The sequence below is a fragment of the Acinonyx jubatus genome, chromosome C1 (genome assembly GCF_027475565.1).
Source record: "Acinonyx jubatus isolate Ajub_Pintada_27869175 chromosome C1, VMU_Ajub_asm_v1.0, whole genome shotgun sequence".
NCBI classification, from domain to species: domain Eukaryota; kingdom Metazoa; phylum Chordata; class Mammalia; order Carnivora; family Felidae; genus Acinonyx; species Acinonyx jubatus.
Window position 1 is genome coordinate 168,462,378 of NC_069381.1, and position 21,918 is coordinate 168,484,295.

Consider the following 21,918-nt stretch of genomic DNA (forward strand, 5'->3'; position numbering starts at 1 on the left):
GTAAATTATTTCCAAACTGGTTTAAAAGTTAATGAGATAATAATCACCCAGGAGGGAACAGCATGGTAGCAGTAGTATGAAACAGCAGCAGCCTGCCTAGTTTGTATATTTTCTCTCATTCCAGATCTCATACATGCTTAATTGACTTAAAACATTATGGTTCAAATACACTCAAGGTCACTAAATAGGCCGATAATGTGGATAGAATTGCATTACATCTAAAGCATTTAAGGCACAAACGTGTGAACATAGTTCGAGTAATGTGAGAAACAATGCTAACTCCTTATCTAACACAGTTGGAAATGCATGTTGGTTTAGTTACCCTGATAGAATGCCAGGAAATTTGGAAAGTTTATATAGCCAAGTTAATAGCATAATTATTGAAAAGCAATAGTGTTTAGAGGTTTGTTTGTTTGTTTGTTTTAGCACACACACAAATTTCTGGGGAAGGTTGTTCTGCCTTTTTGATCATGTCCTGATAATGTAGTGATAAAAATTTACAATGGAAAATGTGGGGGAAAAATACAAGTGAAAAAAGTCACTCGTGTTACCACCATAACAAAATAATGGTCATTAACACCTTTTAAGAATTTTTAGTTGTTTTTCCCCCAATGTCCTTAAAATAGAATGGCTTTCATATTGGATATACTTTCTGTAATTTCCTTTTTTGCTTCCTGTGCTAGGAAAAGTGTTCTATGTTCTCTTATTACCTTATGGTGCTTTGGTCTCATGGCTTGTATTCTACCTACAAAAGCACAAACAAGTAAAAACTCTGAAGTAATTTTAAGGATTCTGTATAACCACATCCTTACATATTATGAAAAACAAATGGGTGGGAGGGGAGATTTGTGGCATATGTAACAAGCATGGAGGGTAATTTCCATATATAAACAGCTTTTTTCGCAGTAGAAAAATTGCAAGATCTTCAGAAAACAATTCACATAGAAAACCCACAAATTTAGTTATATGTGAATGTGTTTGACCATATTGGGAATTTGACAAATGTACATTTAAACAAAAATAAAGCTGACTTTTATACTCAAATTTGCAGACAAAATAACATAAATACAATTTAGGTTGGGAAATAAAGTGGAATAAGCTTTGTGGAAGGTAAGCTGTCTGTATATCAAGAGCCTTAGAGATCTGAGAATGATTTTATCCAGAAATGACATTTCTAGAAATTTGCCTTAGATGTATGAGAAGATACTACAAGTATGGTATTCACAAACGTACCATTAATTACAGAGGTTCAAAGATACCCTAAATAACAATGGAGAATATGTTCAGTAAACTATATAGCCATTAAATATTAGGTAATTAGAAGAATGTCTGAGAATTTCAAAATACTTTTAAACTGAATGCCTGCTTTTCTCAAGTTCATGATTCTATCCTGATCTAAAATAGCAACAAATGGTGCTGATGTAGTTGATGCCATACACAAAAAATTAACTTTGATCTTGAACTTTTATACACAAAAATTAAAATTAACTCAAAATAGGCCCAAAATTAAGAGCTAAAACTATAAAACTTCTAGAACACAATATAAGAAATTTTGGGCTTAGTAAAGATTTCTTAAAGATGAAATAAGCCCACACATATATGGTAAACGACAACAAAGGAGGCAAGAATACAATGGGGAGTAGTCCCTACAACAAATAGAGCTGGGAAGACTGGATAGCTACATGCAAAAGAATGAAACTGGACCATTTTCTTAAACCATAACCAAAAATAAACTCAAAATGGATTAAAGAACTAAATGTGACACCTGGAACCATAAAACTAGAAGAAAATATAGGAAGTAACTTGATATTGGTCAAAGCAGCATTTTTTCTATATATGTCTCCTAAGGCAAGGGAAATAAAACTAAACTGTTGGGACTACACCAAAACAAAGCTTCTATATATTGAAGGAAGATAACAAAATGACAAGGTAACCTACTGAATGGGAGAAGACCTTTGCAAATGATGTATCCAATAAGGGGTTAATATCCAAAATGCATAACTTATACAACTCAACAGCAAAACAAACAAACAAACAAACAAAAAAACCAAACACACACACACACACAAAATAATTTGATTAAAAATAAGCAGAGGGTCTGAATAGACATTTTTCCACAGAAGATCTGTAGATGGCCAACAGACACATGTGAAGATGCTCATCATCACTCATCATGAGAGAAATGCAAATCAAAACCACATTCATCTATGATCTTCCACCTGTCAGAATGGCTAAAATCAAGAAGAAATATGTGTTGGCAAGGGTGTGCAGAAAAGAGGATTCTCATGAATTTTTGGTGGGAATGTAGAGTGGTGTAGCCACTGTGGAGTATGGAGATTCCTCAAAAAAATAAAAATATATATGATTCAGTAATTCCACTACTGTGTATTTACCCAAAGAATATAAAAACACTAATTCAAAAAGATCTCTGTGCTCCCTCATGTTTATTGCAGCATTATTTACAACAGCCAAGTTAGGGAAGCAACTCAAGTAAGTGTCCATTGATGAATGGATAAAGAAATTGTGTACACAATGGAATATTACTCAGCCATAAAAATGAATGAGATCCTATCATTTACAACAACATGGATGGACCTAGATGGTATAATGCTAAGTGAAATACATGAAAGAAAGAAAAATACCATATGATTTCACTCATACGTGGAATTTAAGAGAAAATGAACACACAAAAGAGATAAACGGATAAAGATAGAGAACAAACTGGTGGTTGCCAGAGGAGAAGTGGCTGCCGGGAGGGTTAAAATAAAGGAGATCAGCAAAACACTTGTCTTGTTGAGCACAGAAATGTATAGAATTTGAATAATCATACACCTGAAACTAACATAACATGATGTTAATTCCACCTCAGTAAATCAGCTTAAGGTTAAAAAGTTTAATCTTAATTCTCTGATGTTTGAAATGATAAGAGTGTAATAAAGCAGTTGGGAAGTAACCTAATCTAATTTTTATATGATAAAATGTTTTATACGAGGTATTACAAAACTGTATTCTATTTAAAGAGTTTAAAAAAGTATTTTCAACAGTGGAGAAATATTATAGAATAAATTCACTGCTTCCCAAGACAGTTTTTTGAGAAATAATTTTTTAGAATACATTTTAGAATATTTAAAGTCTCATTGTGTACAGTCAGTTTAGATGAAGTGGATTACATTACAAGGAATCTAAAAAGGTCATACATGTGTCCAAACTTGTCTGAAAATTTGGAGTATTAAAAATATTCTCTGAAAAATGCCCATAAACATTTAAATCTGTAGATACAAGTTAAACATGTAGCATATATATATATGTATATATACATGCATATGTGTATATATATCAAAACTGGACAAAAATAAAATCCTAACTTAGAAGAAAATATCATAACTTATGTGTATATTTTTTCCTAATGTTTTGTCTGAGGCATATTTTAATCTCATTAGGATTAGAGAGATTTGGATTTGAAAATATGGTTTAATAAAAACTAACATGTTAGCTACATTGTCTTTTGAGAAGCATGGCTAGAGGTTTATCAATTTTATTTTTTCAAAAAACCAACTCTTGGTTTCATTGATCTGCTCTACAGTTTTTTTAGATTCTACATTGTTTATTTCTGCTCTGATCTTTATTATTTCTCTTCTTCTGCTGGGTTTGGGGTGTCTTTGCTGCTCTGCTTCTATTTCCTTTAGGTGTGCTGTTAGATTTTGTATTTGGGATTTTTCTTGTTCTTGAGATAGGCCTGGATTGCGATGTATTTTCCTTTCAGGACTGCCTTCGCTGCATCCCAAAGCATTTGGATTGTTGTATTTTCATTTTCGTTTGTTTCCATATATTTTTAAATTTCTTGTCTAATTGCCTGGTTGACCCACTCATTCTTTAGTAGGGTGTTCTTTTTTTTTTTTTTAAAGTTTATTTTTATTTTTGGGACAGAGAGAGACAGAGCATGAACTGGGGAGGGGCAGAGAGAGAGGGAGACACAGAATTAGAAGCAGGCTCCAGGCTCTGAGCCATCAGCCCAGAGCCTGACGCGGGGCTCGAACTCACGGACCGTGAGATCATGACCTGAGCTGAAGTTGGACGCTTAACCAATTGAGCCACCCAGGCGCCCCAAGTAGGGTGTTCTTTAACCTCCATGCTTTTGGAGGTTTTCCAGACTTTTTCCTGTGGTTGATTTCAAGCTTCATAGCATTGTGGTCCAAAAGTATGCATGGTATGATCTCGATTCTTGTATACTTATGAAGGGCTGTTTTGTGACCCAGTATGTGATCTATCTTGGAGAATGTTCCATGTGCACTCGAGAAGAAAGTATATTCTGTTGCTTTGGGATGCAGAGTTCTAAATGTATCTGTTAAGTCCATCTGATCCAATGTATCATTCAGGGCCCTGGTTTATTTATTGACCATGTGTCTAGATGATCTATCCATTTCTGTAAGTGGGGTGTTAAAGTCCCCTGCAATTACCACATTCTTATCAATAAGGTTGCTTATGTTTGTAATTGTTTTATATATTTGGGGGCTCCTGTATTCGGCACATAGACATTTATAATTGTTAGTTCTTCCTGATGGATAGACCCTGTAATTATTATATAATGTCCTTTTTCATCTCTTGTTACAGCCTTTAATTTAAAGTCTAGTTTGTCTGATATAAGTATGGCTACTCCAGCTTTCTTTTTACTTCCAGTGGCATGATAAATAGTTCTCCATCCCCTCACTTTCAATCTGAAGGTGTCCTCAGGTCTAAAATGAGTCTCTTGTAGACAGCAAATAGATGGGTCTTGTTTTTTTATCCATTCTGATACCCTATGTCTTTTGATTGGTGCATTTAGTCCATTTACATTCAGTGTTGTTATAGAAAGATATGGGTTTAGAGTCATTGTGATGTCCGTAGGTTTCATGCTTGTAGCAATGTCTCTGGTACTTTGTCTCACAGGGTCCCCCTTAGGATCTCTTGTAGGGCTAGTTTAGTGGTGACGGATCCCTTCAGTTTTTGTGTGTTTGGGAAGACCTTTATCTCTCCTTCTATTCTAAATGACAGACTTGCTGGATAAAGGATTCTCAGCTGCATATTTTTTCTGTTCATTACATTGAAGATTTCCTGCCATTCCTTTCTGGCCTGCCAAGTTTCAGTAGAGAGATCAGTCACGAGTCTTATAGGTCTCCTTTTACATGTTAGAGCACGTTTATCCCTAGCTGCTTTCAGAATTTTCTCTTTATCCTTGTATTTTGCCAGTTTCACTATGATATGTCGTGCAGAAGATCGATTCAAGTTATGTCTGAAGGGAGTTTTCTGTGCCTCTTGGATTTCAGTGCCTTTTTCCTTCCCCAGATCCGGGAAGTTCTCATCTATTATTTCTTCAAGTACCCCTTCAGCACCTTTCCCTCTCTCTTCCTCCTCTGGAATACCGACTATGCATAGATTATTTCTCTTTAGTGCATCACTTAGTTCTCTAATTTTCCCCTCATACTCCTGGATTTTTTTATGTCTCTTCTCAGCTTCCTCTTTTTCCATAATTTTATTTTCTAGTTCACCTATTCTCTCTTCTGCCTCTTCAATCTGAGCCGTGGTCATCTCCATTTTATTTTGCAACTCATTAATAGCATTTTTTAGCTCCTCCTGGCTGTTCCTTAGTGCCTTGATCTCTGTAGCAATAGATTCTCTGCTGTCCTTTATACTGTTTTCAAGCCCAGCAATTAATTTTATGACCATTATTCTAAATTCACTTACTGTTATATTGTTTAAATCGTTTTTGGTTAGTTTGTTAGCTGTCATTATTTCCTGGAGGTTTTTTTGAGGGGAATTCTTCTGTTTCATCATTTTGGATAGTCCCTGGAGTGGTGCGGGACTTCAGGGCACTTCCCCTGTGCTGTCTTGAATAACTTGTGTTGGTGGGTGGGGCCGCAGTCCGACCTGATGTCTGCCCCCAGCCCACCGCTGGGGCCACAGTCAGACTGGTGTGTGCCTTCTCTTCCCCCCTCCTAGGGGCGGGATTCACTGTGGGGTGGCGTGGCCCGTCTGGGCTACTTGCACACTTCCAGGCTTGTGGTGCTGGGGATCTGGCGTATTAGCTGGGGTGGATCCGCAAGGTGCACAGGGGCGGGAGGGGCAGGCTCAGCTCGCTTTCCCTTCAGTGATCTGCTTCGGGAGGGGCCCTGTGGCAGCGGGAGTGAGTCAGACCTGCCGCCGGAGGAATGGATCTGCAGAAGCACAGCGTTGGGTGTTTGTGTGGTACAAGCAAGTTCTCTGGCAGGAACTGGTTCCCTTTGGGATTTTGGCCGGGGGAATGGGCTAGGGAGATGGCACTGGGGAACGCCTTTGTTCCCCGCCAAGCTGTGCTCTGTTGTCCGGGGCTCAACAAGTCTCCCTCCCATTGTGCTCCAGCCCTCCCACTCTCTGAGCAGATCTGTTAACTTATAACCTTCCAGATGTTAAGTCTCGCTTGCTGTCGGAACACATGCCGTCAGGCCCCTCCACTTTGGCAAGACAGACTCGGGGGCTCTCCTTGGCCAGTGGGCCGCCCCTCTGCCCCAGCTCCCTCCCGCCAGTCCGTGGAGTGCGCACTGCCTCTCCGCCCTTCCTACCCTCTTCTGTGGGCCTCTCGTCTGCGCTTGGCTCCGGAGACTCCGTTCTGCTAGTCTTCTGGAGGTTTTCTCGGTTATTTAGGCAGGTGTGGGTGGAATCTAAGTGATCCGCAGAATGCGGTAAGCCCAGCTTCCTCCTATGCCACCATCTTTCCAGAAGCCCCTCAAGTAAACCTAGCTACATTGTCTTGATCACATTTTATAAAATGTGAACTTTAGATGGGTTCTTTGAAACTTTGAAAACATTTTTCTTACGTAAAGATTGGGTGAGAGACTGCGTATGCATTGTCTAACAAGTGCTGATTGTACAGCAGACATGGGATGCATTTCTTCTCTCCAGGACTTAGTGCTTCTCTTTCACCATATCCAGGATGATCAGTATTTGTATTTGGGTATTGGTATTACAACTCCGTGAATCTTTGAGTTTAGTGAAATTCGTTTTGTTTCTAGAATATTTCCCCTTTTCTTTTGGAGAGTTGTTTTTGTTGTTGAGCCACTTTCTGCTGAAAATTTTTCTAGGTCTATACTTGTCTTTTACTATACCAAGTTGTACAAAGAGAAAACCCAAGAGGTTGTATTTTGTAAAAAGATTTATGAAAGTTTTTGGGAAAGAAAAAGTGTGCAAATGAAAAATAGAAGAGTTCCCTGAGGGAGAATCATCTAAAGATGAGTGAAATTTATTACAATATCAAAGTAATATCAGCATTTGCTTATACCAATGTGACTTTTAAAATTATAGTCTGATTATACAACTTCTGCATAATGCAGTAATTTGATACCTTCAGACCTTTTATGAATCTACCAACAGAGGGCAAATATACTCCACAACATTGGTATTAAAATTAGTGTGTGACACCAAAGTAAACTTGGCATCCATAGTATAGTGACATCTACTGTGAGCTGCCCCAAACATGTAAAACCAAATTTCTGCTAATTGATAATCAGTGATAGTGATTGATGAAATACAGATCTTGTACCTGATGTTAATTAACGTGCTTTCTTCCTATTTGACTACTTGTCCCAGCCTCCAGTTGACTTCTTTGAGCCTCTTTAGCTTAGAAATAAACTTTTTTGTATCTATTTACCAGCCCAAAACAAATACCAGTAAACTTAATAAAAATAGAAATGTTTCATAAACTTCTAACGCCTGCTTGCACTGGTGACTTCACTCTATGTAGACTTGTGATATTTCCCTTGAATCACATTTTCAAATTACATTGCATAGTTTGTAGATACTTTATTACATGACAAATTGATATCTAGTGAATTTTGACTAAAGTTTTTCCTCCAGTCTAATGGTTTGGCGATAGGACCCTTATTGAAAGACTTTTAAAAATCTCCTCTTCTTATGTATATATAGAAGTAATCATTCAGGAAGTAGAGTCATGCTGGTAATAGAGATAAATTTCTGCTGAATTAGACAGTTCCTTTTTTAATTTGTGTATGAAGTTTAATAAGAGTAGAATTGATTGCTCTATTTTAGTTCTTAAATTTGGTTACTGATACTAGGTAGGTCAGTTCTTCTGGAGGACTAATGAGAATATTTCCTAAACTGACAAGAAATACTACATATATAATATGAAACGATGAACAGAGAAAGTTGTGTTATAATTTGAATGCTGGGCAATTGACTACGATTGGCCACTATGTTGTTCTCTCCTTTCTAATAACTCCAAAGGCATGATTCTGACGATATCTGAAAGCAAAATTTATTTTTTGGCATAAGTAGATGAAACTGTGAATTCTAGAGTCACTTACATTTCATCTGTTTGTTTTCACATAATGATATTTACATGCATTGTACAAAAGTGAGATAATGAATTTTGTATCTTGGATTGTTCATTTTATGTTTTTTGTATGTTCTATGTAAAGTAAATTTGAAAACATTTTTTCAATGATTATTTTTCTATCCTACTTTCTGGAATATTTAGATTTGGAATTTCTTTTTGTGATGATTATGTTTGTTAGTATATACTTAGAATATATGCTAAGAAAGATATGTAATGCATATTACATATACAAAAAGAATATATATAATCATATATACCATACAAGTGTATATATTAATATATTAATATTGATAAGTAATATGATAATATATTAATACATAGTCTTTATACTTACATTGCTTTCCAGAGGGTTTATCTGATTTATACTAGCATTTTTACTAGCAGTTTATTAGTTTATTACTAAATATTTTCCATCATTTACTATTGTCTTCCAAAAATGGCAAATTTTCTAAGAAAAAGGTAATATCTCATTATTTTAACTTGAAATTCTCATTATTTATGTATGTTTATATACTATATATTTTGTTTATAATGCAGATGGAATTTGCATTCATTTTATATCAGGGTTGAAGTATTTTTAACCTATTTTTGATAATCTCTCTTTTAAAGATGCAAATGCTTTTTATATACTGCTTGCTAATTTTGTTGTGTTTGCATGGGTGAAATTTTTATTACATGATGTAATTATTTTTGTATGTGATTACATGGAATTGTAACTATTATAAAACACAGTATTTTAATTATATAGGTATATTATCTGTATTTCTTTAAAGAAGTCTTATATAAAATCTAGAATTGTATAAAATTAAAAAATTTAAGAGGATGAAATGATTCATTATTTTGATACCTAATCATAGAGATTAAGACTCATTTTGAAGTACTAATAATGTTCTTCTCAGTTAAGCCTAAGTCTGTATTGACTATTAAGCTCTGCCAACTTCACCCCCTCTTTACCTTACTCTTCTATTATTTATTTGCCTTAGTCTATTCTATCTTTTTCTCATGCGTATTATTGCAAACATAATACATGAAATAATTTTTACATTTATTATTTGTTATTAATATCCTCTCATCCCTGTTCCTCAAGAGAACTTAAGTTTAGGACCATCGTCTTTGTTTTGTTCTCTCTTTGCCTATAGGTGAACTCGTAGAAACAGTAAAACGGTGGTTACCAGGGGCTGGGAGACAGGGATGTTAGGAATATGTTGTTAAAGGGTACACACTTGGCAACTAGGAGATGAATAAGTGCTGGAGATGTAATCCATAGCATTGTGATTATAGTCAGTACTGTACTATATAGATTTTGGGAGACTAGATCTTAAAAGGGCTCACCACACACAAGAAAAGATAATTATGTGAGGTTATAGGGGTATTGAAGAACAGTGGTAATCATATTGCAATATATAGATGTCCAACCTGTTGTACACCTTAAACTCACAATATGTTATATGCCAGTTATATCTGAATAAAAATAAGTCCATTCCCATTAAATATAATTACCTTAAAAACTAAAATTAATGTAACTTTACTAATTTTTAAAATCATCAATGACTTAGGTATTGAAAAGACCTACATAATTCTTGTAAGGCTTAAGAAAGAGATCCCAAAATAAAATCTCTGATGCCTTATATCAGCAGTGAAAGATTGACCAACCGGGGACTTAACATTGGATTTTAGTTGCCAAACTCTGTCATGAAGCAAAAGTTTTACTGAAGGAAGCCAATTTTATTTTATTATTCAGATTTTAGCTTTATAATCTATTAAATTTTATACTCAGAGCAGCTCTAATCTTTGAAGAGAACTGATGTGAGAAATCCTGAGACAGTTTGTCATATTGCAGTTTCAATCTTGTAAAGAAAAAAGTTTCTGTTGAGTGATGGGACACCACTTAATTTGATATATGTAGAAGATGACTAAATCTAGGAATCAGAAAGTAAATTGATGGCTAGCCAGCTTATAAAAATACTCCATCTAACTTCCAAACACTTCATTATAAGACAACTACATTTTTTAAAAAATCATTAAAACATTTTTAGGGAAACTCCTTGTATCATACATTAAATGGCAGTTGTTCAATTCATAAGGAATAGTGAGTTACATTGTTTTTTTTCTAAAGATTACAGAATTTGTAAAAATACATATTTTGAGATTTTAATTCCACTATAGTTAACACTACAGTGTTATAGTAGTTTCAGGTGTACAATGTAGTGATTCAGCAATTCTATACCTTAGTGCTCATTGTAAGTGTATTCTTAATCCCCTTCACCTATTTCACCCATCTCCCCACCAGTGTCCCCTCTGGTAACCATCAGTTTGTTCTCTATTAATGAGTCTGATATTTGGTTTGTCTCTTTTTTTTCTCTCCTTTGTTTGTATGTTTCTTAAGTTCCACATATGAGTGAAATCATGTGGAATGTGACTTTCTCTGACTGACTGACTTCACTTAGGATGATTCTTTTTATGGCTGAGTAACCTTCCCTTGTGTGTGTTATATATTATATATATAATATATGTAATACTATATATAATTTATATAATATATATAATACACATAACATACATACACATAGCTTCTTTATCCATTCATCAGTCAATGGATACTTGGGCTGCTTCCATAATTTGGCTATTATAAATAATGCTGCAATAAATGTAAGGGTGCATATATCTTTTTGAATTAGCATTTTTGTATTCTTTGGCTAAATACCCAGTAGTGGAATTACTGGATAATATGACAATTGTATTTTTAATTTTTTGAGGAACATCCATACTGTTTTCCACAGTGGCTGCACCAGTTTGCCTCCCAACAACAGTTCAAGGGGATTCCCCTTTTAACACATCCTCACCAACATCTGTTGTTATTTGTGTTGTTGATTTTAGCTATTCTGACAGGTGTTCAGGTTGTTCTCATGGTTGTTTTAAGTTGTATTTCCCTCAAGATGAGTGATGTTGAGTATCTTTGCATGTCTGTTGGCCAACTTTATGTCTTTGGAAAGATGTCTATTTAGGACCTCTGCTCACTTTTTAATTGGATTCTTTGTTTTTTAGGTGTTGAGTTGTAGAAGTTGTTTATATATTTTGGATACTAATCCTTTATCAGATATGTCACTTGCAAATATCTCTTTCCATTCTGTGGCTTGCCTTTTTGTTGATGATTTTGTTTGCTGTGCAGCAGCTTTTTATTTTAATGTACTCTCAATAGCTTATTTTTGCTTTTGTTTTCCTTGCCTCGGGAGATATACCTAGGAAAATGTTGCTACAGCCAGTGTCAGAGAAATTACTGCCTGTATTCTCTTCTAGCATTGTGAGGGTTTCAGGTCACACATTTAAGTGTTTAATCCATTTTGAGTTTATTTTTGTGTATGGTGTAAAAATGTGGTCCCGTTTTTATTCCTTTGCATGTAGCTGTCCAGTTTTTCCAACATCATTTATTGAAGAGACTTTTTTTCCATTGCATATTATTGCCTCCTTTTATCAAAGACTAAGTTTATTTCTGGGCTCTTTATTCTGTTCCATTGGTCTACGTGTCTATTTTCGTGCCAGTACCATGCTGATTTGATTACTATAGCTTTTGTAGTATATCTTGAAATCTAATATTGTGATACCTCCAGCTTTGTTCTTCTTTTCAATATTGTTTTTTGTATTTTGTGGTTACATAGAAATTTTAGGATTATTTATTCTAGATCTGTGAAAAATGCAGTTGATATTTTGATAGGGATTGCATTAAATCTATAGATTGCCTTGGGTAGTGTGGACATTTTAACAATATTAGATCTTCCAATTCATTAGCATGGAATACCTTTCCATTTGTTTGTGTGACATTCAGTTTCTTTCATCAATATTTCACAGTTTTGGGGGACAGGTCTTTCCCCTCTAAGTTCATTTTTATCTAATTCTTTCTGGTGCAATTGTAAATGAGATTGTTTTCTTAATTTATCTTTTTGTTATTACTAGCATGTGGAAATGCAATGGATTTCTGTATATTCTGCAACCTTACTCAATTCATTTATCAGTTCTAGTAAAATTTTTAATAGTCTTTAGGGTTTGCTATACCATGTCATCTGTCAGTAGGGAAAGTTTTATTTTTCCTTAGCAAGGTAGGTGCCTTTTGTTTCTTTTTCTTGTCTAAGTGTTGTGGCTAGGCCTTCCAATATAATGTTGAATAAAAGTGATGAGAGTGGACATTCTTGTCTTGTTCCTGATCTTAGTGGAAGAGCTCTCAGTTTTGTGCTATTGCGTATAAGTTGTGAATTTTTCATAAGTGGTATTTATTATGTCCTGGTATGTTCCCTCTAAACTTTATTGAGGGTTTTTATCATGAATGGATATTATACTTTGTCAAATGCCTTTTTCACAGCTACTGAAATGACCATATGGTTTTTATCCTATCTCTTGCTGTTGTAATATATCACACTGATTTCTGAATGTTGAACCACCCTTGCATCCCAGGAGTAAATCCTGCTTTATTTTGGTGAGTGATTTTTTGAATGTGGTGCTGGTATCAATTTGTCAATATTCTGTTGAAGATTTTTGTGTCCATGTTCATTGGAGATACTAGCCTGTAGTATTCTCTCTCTCTCCTTTTGTAGTGTTTTTTATCTGGTTTTGGTATCAGGGTAATGTTGGCCTTAAATAATGAATTTGGAGACTTTCTTTCCTCTTTTAGTTTTTGGAATAATTTAATAAGAATAGGTATTAGTTCTTTAAAAGATAGGTAGAATTCACCCATGAAGCTGTCTGGTCCTGGACTTGTAGTTGTTGGGGGCTTTTTGATTACTGATTAAACTGGAATGCTCATAATTGGGCTGTTCAAATTCTATTTCCTCGTGTTTCAGTTTTGGTAGTTAAAATGTTTGTAGGTGGTCTAGTTTGTTGGCATATAATTTTTCATAATATTCTCTTAGAATTGTGGTGTCAGTTATTTCTCCTATTTCATTTCTGATTTTGTGTGAGTGCTTTCTTTCTCTCTCTCTCTCTGGCTAAAGGTTTATTTTGTTGATCTTTTCAAAGAAACAGCTCCTGTTTTCATGATCTGTTCTGTTGTTTTTTTTGTTTTGTTTTAGTTTGCTTTAATCTTTATTATTTCCTTCCGTCTACTGGTTTTGGATTCTATTTTTTTTTTTTAGCTCCTGGAAGTGTAAGGTTATGTTGTTTTATATATTTATTGCTTCTTGAGGTAGACCTCTATTACTATAAACATTTCACTTAGAACAGCTTTTTCTGCCTCCCAAAGATTTTGGACATTTGTCTTCATGTATTTTTTTTTTTTTAATTTCCTCTTTTATTTCATGGTTGGCCCATTCATTGTTCAATAGCATGCCATTTAGCCTTCATGGATTTGTGTTCTATCCAGACTTTTTCTTGTGATTATTTTCTGGTTTCATTGTGTTGCAGTCAGAAAAGATGTATGGTATGACTTCATTCTTTTTGAATTTGTTGAGACTCGTTTTGTGGCCTAATACGTAATCTATTCTGGAGGATGATCCATGTGCATTTGAAATGAATGTGTCTTCTTCTGTGTTAGGATGGAATGTTCTAAATATATATTAGATTCTTCTTGTCCAGTGTGTCATTCAAAGCCACTGTTTCCTTGTTGATACTCTGTTTGGATGAACTCTCCATTTATGTAAGTGTGGAATTAAAGTCCCCTGCTATTATTGCATTCCTATTGATTACTTTATATTTGTTATTAGCTGCATTATGTATTTGGGTGCTACCATGTTGGATGCATAAACATTTACAGTTGTTATTATCTTCTTTCTGGCATTTTTTCTTTCCTATTTTTTTTTGTGTGTGTCCTTTCTTGATTATTGTTCCAATATTTAAAGTTTATTTTGTCTGATCTAAATATTGCTACCCCAGCTTTCTTTTTACTTCCATTTGCATGATAAATAGCATCTCTTCATTTTCAATTTGTATGTGTCTTTAGGTAGGAAATGAGTCTCTTGAACAAACTGAGGGTTGATGGGGGGTGGGAGGGAGGGGAGGGCGGGTGATGGGTTTTGAGGAGGGCACCTTTTGGGATGAGCACTGGGTGTTGTATGGAAACCAATTTGACAATAAACTTCATATATTGAAAAAAAAAGGAAATGAGTCTCTTGTAGGCAACATATATATGGGTCTTGCTTTTTATCTATTCCATTACCCTATGTCTTTTGATGGGAACATTGAGTCCATTTAAATTCAAAGTAATTATTGATACATATATACTCATTGCCATTTATTACTTGTTTTATGGTTGTTTTCGTGGTTCTTCTGTGTTCCTTTGTTCTCTTGCTTGTTCTCTCATGGTTTGCTAGCTTTCTTTAGTGATGTACTTGGATTCCCTTCTTTTTATTCTTTGCCTGTCTATTGCTGGTTTTTGATTTGTGGTTACCGTTAGGTTTATATATAACATTTTATGCATATAGCACTCTATATTAAGTTGATAGATGCTTAAGTTTGAACCCATTCTTCACTCCTTTCCCTGCAGGTTTTAGGTAGTACCCATTCTTCACTCCTTTCCCTGCAGGTTTTAGGTATATGGTGTCATACTTTAGATCCTTTTATTTTGTGAATCCCTTAATTGATTTTTATAAGTGCACTTACTGCTTTTGTGCTTTCTACTTTTCTACTCATGCTTGTGGTCTTTCCTTCCCACCCAAAGCGTTCCCTTCAACATTTCTTGTAGGGCTGGTTTAGTGGTCATGAATTCCTTTAACTTTGGTCTGGGAAACTCTTTATGTCTCCTCCTATTCTGAATGATACCTTACTGGATGGAGTGTTCTTGGCTGCAGTTTTTTTTTCCAGCTTTTAAAAAATATGTCACTCTTGGGGCTCCTGGGTGGCTTAGGCAGTTGAGCTTCTGACTGTTGATTTCAGCTCAGGTCATGGTCCCAGGGTTGTGGGACTGAGCCCCTTGTTAGGCTCTGTGCCGAGCATGGAGCCTACTGGAGATATTTATTCATTGATTCTCTCTCTCTCTTTCCTTCCCCCTTCCCGCTCCCCCCACCACACACTTGCATTCTCGCTGTCTCTAAACATAAAATAAATCTTAAAAATTAAAATGTCATGCCACTCTCTTCTGGCCTTCAAAGTTTCTGCTGAAAAATCAGCTGATAGCCTTATGGGGTGTCCGTTATGTTTCTTTTCTTTTTTTGCTTTTAAAATTCTCTGCCACTACTTTTTGACATTTTGATTACTATGTATCTTGGTATAGACCTCCTTGGGTTGATTTTGTTGGGGTCTGTCTATTCCTCTTGGGTCTCGATGTCTGTTCCCTTCCCCAGATTTGGAAGTTTTCAGCTACTATTCCTTCATATGAATTTTCTGACCCCTTTTCTTTCTCTGCTCTTTTTGAGATTTCTATTATGCAAGTGTTATTTTACTTGATGGGTGATGCTGAGTTCCCTTAGTCAATTTTCGTTTATTATTTTTTCTCTTTCCTGTTTAGCTTGATTGCTTTCCATTACTCAGTCCTCCGGTTGCTGATCTGTTGTTCTTCCTCTAGTCACCTATTTCTTCCATCTAGTATATTTTTAATTTCAGTTAATGAATTCTTCATCTCTGATTGGTTCTTGGTTTTCTCTTTGAGAGATTTAGGGAGGTCTTCCACTCTTATCTCAAGTCCACTGAGTATCTTTATGTCATTACTTTAAATTCTCTATCAGGGATACTTCTTGTCTCCACTTCCTTTAGCTCTTGCTGTTATTTAATTTGGGACATAATTGTTTGTGTCCTGATGTTGTCTGACTGTTGGTTTTTATGTGCTAGGAAAGTCAGCTCCATCTCCTGCTCTTGGAAGTAGTGGTCTTACGAAGAAGAGGTCCTGTGGCGCAATGTTTACTGTTCAGCAGAACCTGGCACTTGAAGAGTGTTTCTTATGTGTGTTGCATGTGCCCTACTGTTGGGTTGAGCCCCATTTGCCTTCAGTTCAGTTACCTGCAGTGGCTCTCTCTGCCTGTTGTGGAATGGATTTGGTCCCTGTGTTTTTAGTGGGCCAGTCTGTGATTGCCGTGGGCTTGAGTTGAGTCGGGCCAGGCATTTGCCAGAGATGCAGTAGCATTGAACTGCAGGGTGCTTTCTGTGTGTTGTCCCTTGAGAACTTTCATTGGTAAGTGGGGCCTGCAATGAGCCCTCTGTCTGCCCCTAGTCCACTTCAGGGCTGCAGTCAGACTAATGTGTGTTATCCTTTTCCTCTCCCCAGGGTAGGAGTTACTTTTGAGTGGACCTGGTTCCTGTCAGGGCTTATTGCACACTGTCAGGTTTGTGGGACTGCTTTGGATGGGCTTCAGTCAAGAATATATTGGAGGGATGAGGTGTGCAGGAAAACATAGGAATGGAGTGTGTAGGTCCACCAAGGTCCTTGGCCTCTGCTAGGGGAGGGGACCTGTATAGGCTTGCTGTGTTGGAGTCCGTGGATCTGCAGAAGCATGTGCGGGCAGGGTGCATTGTTAGCAAGCTAAGTGGAGAGTGTTGTCACTGCTCTGGTTTCAGCAAATCTCCATGTATCTAGGCTGGGGGGTGGGGCGGAAATGGTTCCCAGCAGCCCATTAGTTCTTGAAGTCTCCCAAAGATCCCTGCCTTTCCAGCCCAAGCTCCTTCTTGTATACCCCAGGCATTTTTGAAACTACTACTTCTATGCTGTATCTCAGAGGGGCTGTTGACTATGATGTCTTTTTATGGGCAGGGACTCCATCCTCCCCACTTGACTAGAGCTGAGCCTGCTGAGTGGGTGTTAGGGTGTTAGGACCCTCTGGTTTTCAAAGCCAAATGTTATGGGGATTCATTCCTTATGCCTGGGGTGCCTGGCATGAGTCTCTATTCCTCTTTCTCTGTACTTGTGGCATTCCCTCCTACTTGTGGAGAATCTCACAGGTTTGTCTGGCTCTTGACCATATCTCTGACTTTCCTACTCTATTGGATGTGGCCTCTTCTCTACATTTAGCTGTAGAGAGTCTGTTTTATCACTCTGCATGTAATTTTTTGCATTATTTACACTGATGTGGGTGTTACCTAGTTGTATTCATTGGACAAAGTGAGTTTAGGATCCTCTTACCCTGCCATCATCCACAGCAGTTACAGTTATCTGGTGGTTTTGGTAGCACCATTATTGTAGGTCTTTTCATGTTCCACAAAGTTCTGAATCAGAGTTGTCTTCTCAGTCATATTCCTAATGACTGTAGCAAGATCCTGGATTTGACAGGATGAGAGAGCCAAGTCAGAGATCCTGGTTTCCTAACATTCATACCTACCTTTGGATCACCTGTCTTACACTGGAGCAAAGAAAAGGGTTGTTTACAGCCTTGGAACAAGAGATGGAATCTTCCTACATAGCTAAGATCAGCTATACTTTTTAGTGAAATGAAGAAAATGTTGATCTTAGGAGCAAATGAATAGGTATGCTTTTAATGTTCACTATAAATGACTCATGTTCCATAAGTTCATAGTTGTTTTCCTGTTATGCAGCCCACAATGTGCAGGTGTTTGTTACCTGACATTCTATTCCCAAATGGGAGTTGGGGCTCAGGGAACTTGAAAAAAAAACATGCTGATACTCTGACACTGTTGCTGTGAGTTTTATGCCTCTGATTCAGGAGTTTCATGTCTTTTTCCATCATCTACGAAACTGTCAGGCAGACATGTTAATACTCAAGTAAGGTAACCTCTCATATCTTTGACAGTTTTAGTTGGCAAGGATTAGATGCTGATAGAGACCTATTTTATGGAAGAGGAAGGATGAGGGTTTTACAGGCCAGTTAATGAGACCTGAAGAAAATTCATAGGTGTTGATTGTGAGCATGTTAAGCTACTTATGGTCAAGCAGGCAATAAATGATCTGCCAGTTGGTTGCCTTATAATAAGGACGAATTGAAGATGTGGTTATAGGCCAAATACCAGAAATAGGTTTAAAGACAGCTGCTTACATGGTGGTGATATTATTATAGCCCCAATTAAGTGTATTATAACACTTGAAACCTGCATCAAATCCAGCTTTTTTTTTTAAACCAAACTATGATAGTAAACTAGGAGTTCAAATAGCCCTGTCACAAACCAGTAAATGTAAATTAGGACTGTTCCCATGTGAATGCATATTGCAGTTAACTTTTTTTTTTTTTTGAAATTGGGATTGAAAGAATGCATTAACATCAGTCGCTGACAACCAATCCCCTTTGGCTTGTTACACCTTTTGCATTTCTATATCATGTCCAGAAGTGCTGATATAGATGGTATTACTTGGTTCAGACTGTGATAATCTATAGTAAATATCCATAAGCCATCTGCCTTTTTCACAGCCCACATAGGGTGGTAATGCAGAATTAGTTTATATCACTACTCTTGTTTTTAACATGTCACTGAATAAAAATGTAGTCTTTTTCTTCTGACCAGGTATTCCATATTGCTTCAAATTAACAATATGTAGGCCCATGCAATTCCGAAGGTTCCCATTTAGCATGGCCAATTAATATTAGCTTAAGGGCAATTTTATCTGTCTTCTATTTAAAATATCAGGTAGAGGAAGTGTTCCCCAATCAGACATAATATCCATTTTAAGGGTACATTCAGGTAATGGAGTTGCAATTACTTCATGTAACATTTGTTCAAACAGTCCAATTACATCTAGTTTACTTTAACTCCATCCACAGAAACTACATGTAGTCCCCCATCTAACTATAGCTCCTTTACAAGGTGTCCTGCTTGTTACTATATTTTCTCCAGGTGGAAGAATTCCTTGTCAATCTGGAAGTCTGTTTTTGGTGTGCTTCATTGTACCGACTGGTACCAAGACTTTTTTGGATGCACAGAAATCTGACTCCCTTTCAGGTACCATTTACAGAAATGTGTGCTTAGACTGAGTGTGAAAAGAAGTTCATCTGTGACCACTGTGGGCAGAAACTTGACAAATGGTTAGAAATTCACCTGGGGCTAAATCTAGTTTTGGCATACAGTGCTTGTTAAGGAATAATGCAACAGCTGGCTGTCGAATGGTTCAACTCCTCCTGCTGTCCAATATGCCACTCTGATATTCATTCAGAGATTGCAGTAAAAGTTATTATTATTTCTTTTTGCACTGGGTACTAAAGCCAAAAGGAAATTTTAGTACTCTTGGAGAAATGTCCTTGAAAAAAGGGAAACTCTTACAGAAAACAGTAGATGAATAATTGACGACTTATATTTGGGTTCCTGCTGTCCTGGAGCTGGAACTACATTTATGCTCACTACGGTGAACAAATGGAAAATGAGAAGTCACCCAAGGAATCATAAATACACTTTTGAAGTTGGTCCCACCAATCTGGTAACGTCGCTTTTTTTGTTACATCAGGCAAAAACTAAGATGTCATGACAGTAGGGCAGCAGCAGATGCCCAATCATAGGATGGACCACCTAAAAACAAAACAAACAAAAAAAGCCACTGTGTCAATCAAAACCAAGGGTGCAAACCCTGCGGTCCTTCCTAGAAAGCAGTGTTTCTGTGGTTGCTTCATCAAGGGGTACACAAAAACTGAAAAAAAAAATGGTGTCAGGTGTGATGATCTTGCTGTTTCATGTAGACTGTTGAATAGGCCCAAAACATGGAAGGTCCTTTATTGAGCTTTGATTGAGCAGCTTCTCAAAGCTGAAAGCAAATCTAAACCCTGCTTTGTTGGCATGGGGTTGCCATCTTCCTCTGTACCTCATGCTTCTTATGTTTTCCTTTGCTCTGACCTTAGCTGCTTTAAGAATAGAGGTGATCAGATATCAGAGACCAATGTCTTGAGGTCTCAAGGGTGGGAGAATGAAGGCCACATGCAATCATCCAAGTATGCTGGGAAACTTTGGGCAGGAAAGAGACTTCTATAATTCTGTTAGATACAAGCACCCAAGTCAGCGTTTTACTATTGTGGGAGAGGGGCTCCTGAATTCAAATTATGTGGCTTGGGTAGTGTTCACAGTCAGAAAGGTTACTAATATTACCTTGCAGGCCCATTGGTATAATTCAATGTACTGTTGTTAGGTCTTTTGCATCTGAATTAGTAGTAGGAATTAATGTTTTTATACTTGTATTTTCCTATACATCATAGCCAGTGGGGGTTCTTCCAGTATGGGAGAGCCATATTCAGGGGAGCGTTAGCATCTTTAGCTCTCACAACTCTAATGACTCATTTGAGGTACAAGTGTCTGACTGATGATTTTGCCTAGTGAAACCTCTGGCAAAAGGAGTCAGTCTATATCAGTGATACCCATTAGGGTTTTGGACTCTAAAGTCCAAACAGTCAAACCTCTTTGGAAAATTGGTTATTGGCTTTTTACTGGGCTCTTGTTGAAACTTCACACCTGGCCTGGGGAACTTTGTGATTTTTTTTTTAAATTTTTTTCATTTAATTTTTTTGTTTTTTAAAATTTACATCCAAATTAGCATCTAGTGCAACAATGATTTCAGGAGTAGATTCTTTAGTGCCCCTTACCCATTTAGCCCACCCCCCCCCCGACAACCCCTCCAGTTAACCCTGTTTGTTCTTCATATTTATGAGTCTCCTCTGTTTTGTCCCCCTCCCTGTTTTTATATTATTTTTGTTTCCCTTCCCTTATGTTCATCTGTTTTGTCTCTTAAAGTCCTCATATGAGTCAAGTCACATGATTTTTGTCTTTCTCTGACTAATTTCACGTAGCATAATACCCTCCACTTCCATCCACGTAGTTGCAAATAACAAGATTTCATTCTTTTTGATTGCTGAGTAATACTCCATTGTGTGTGTGTGTGTGTGTGTGTGTGTGTGTGTGTGTACACACACACACACGTATAATATATATATATATATATATATATATATATATATATATATATATATATATATATATATATTTTACCACATTTTCTTTATCCATTCTTCCATCGATGGACATTTGGGCTCTTTCCATGCTTTGGCTATTGTTGATAGTGCTGCTATTAACATGGGGTTGCATGTGTCCCTTTGAAACAGCACACCTGTATCCCGTGGATAAATGCCTAGTAGTGCACTTGCTGGGTCATAGGGTAGTTCTATTTTTAGTTTTTTGAGGAACCTCCATACTGTTTTCCAGAGTGGCTGCACCAGCTTGCATTCCCACCAACAATGCAAAAGAGATCCTTTTTCTCCGCATCATCACCAACATCTGTTGTTGCCTGAGTTGTTAATGTTAGCCATTTTGACAGGTGTAAGGTAGTATCATTGTGGTTTTGATTTGTATTTCCCTGATGATGAGTGATGTTGAGCATTTTGTCATGTGTTGGTTGGCCATCTGGATGTCTTCTCTGGAGAAGTGTCTATTCATGTCTTTTGCCCATTTCTTCACTGGGTTATTTGTTTTTTGGGTGTTGAGTTTGATAAGTTCTTTATAGATTTTGGATACTAACCCTTTATCTGATAAGTCATTTGCAAATATCTTCTCCCATTCTGTTGGTTGCCTTGTAGTGTTGCTGATTGTTTCCTTCGCTGTGCAGAAGCTTTTTATTTTGATGAGTTCCCAGTATAGTTCATTTGTGCTTTTGTTTCCCTTGCCTCTGGAGACATGTTGAGTAAGAAGTTGCCGTGGCCAAGATCAAAGAGGTTTTTGCC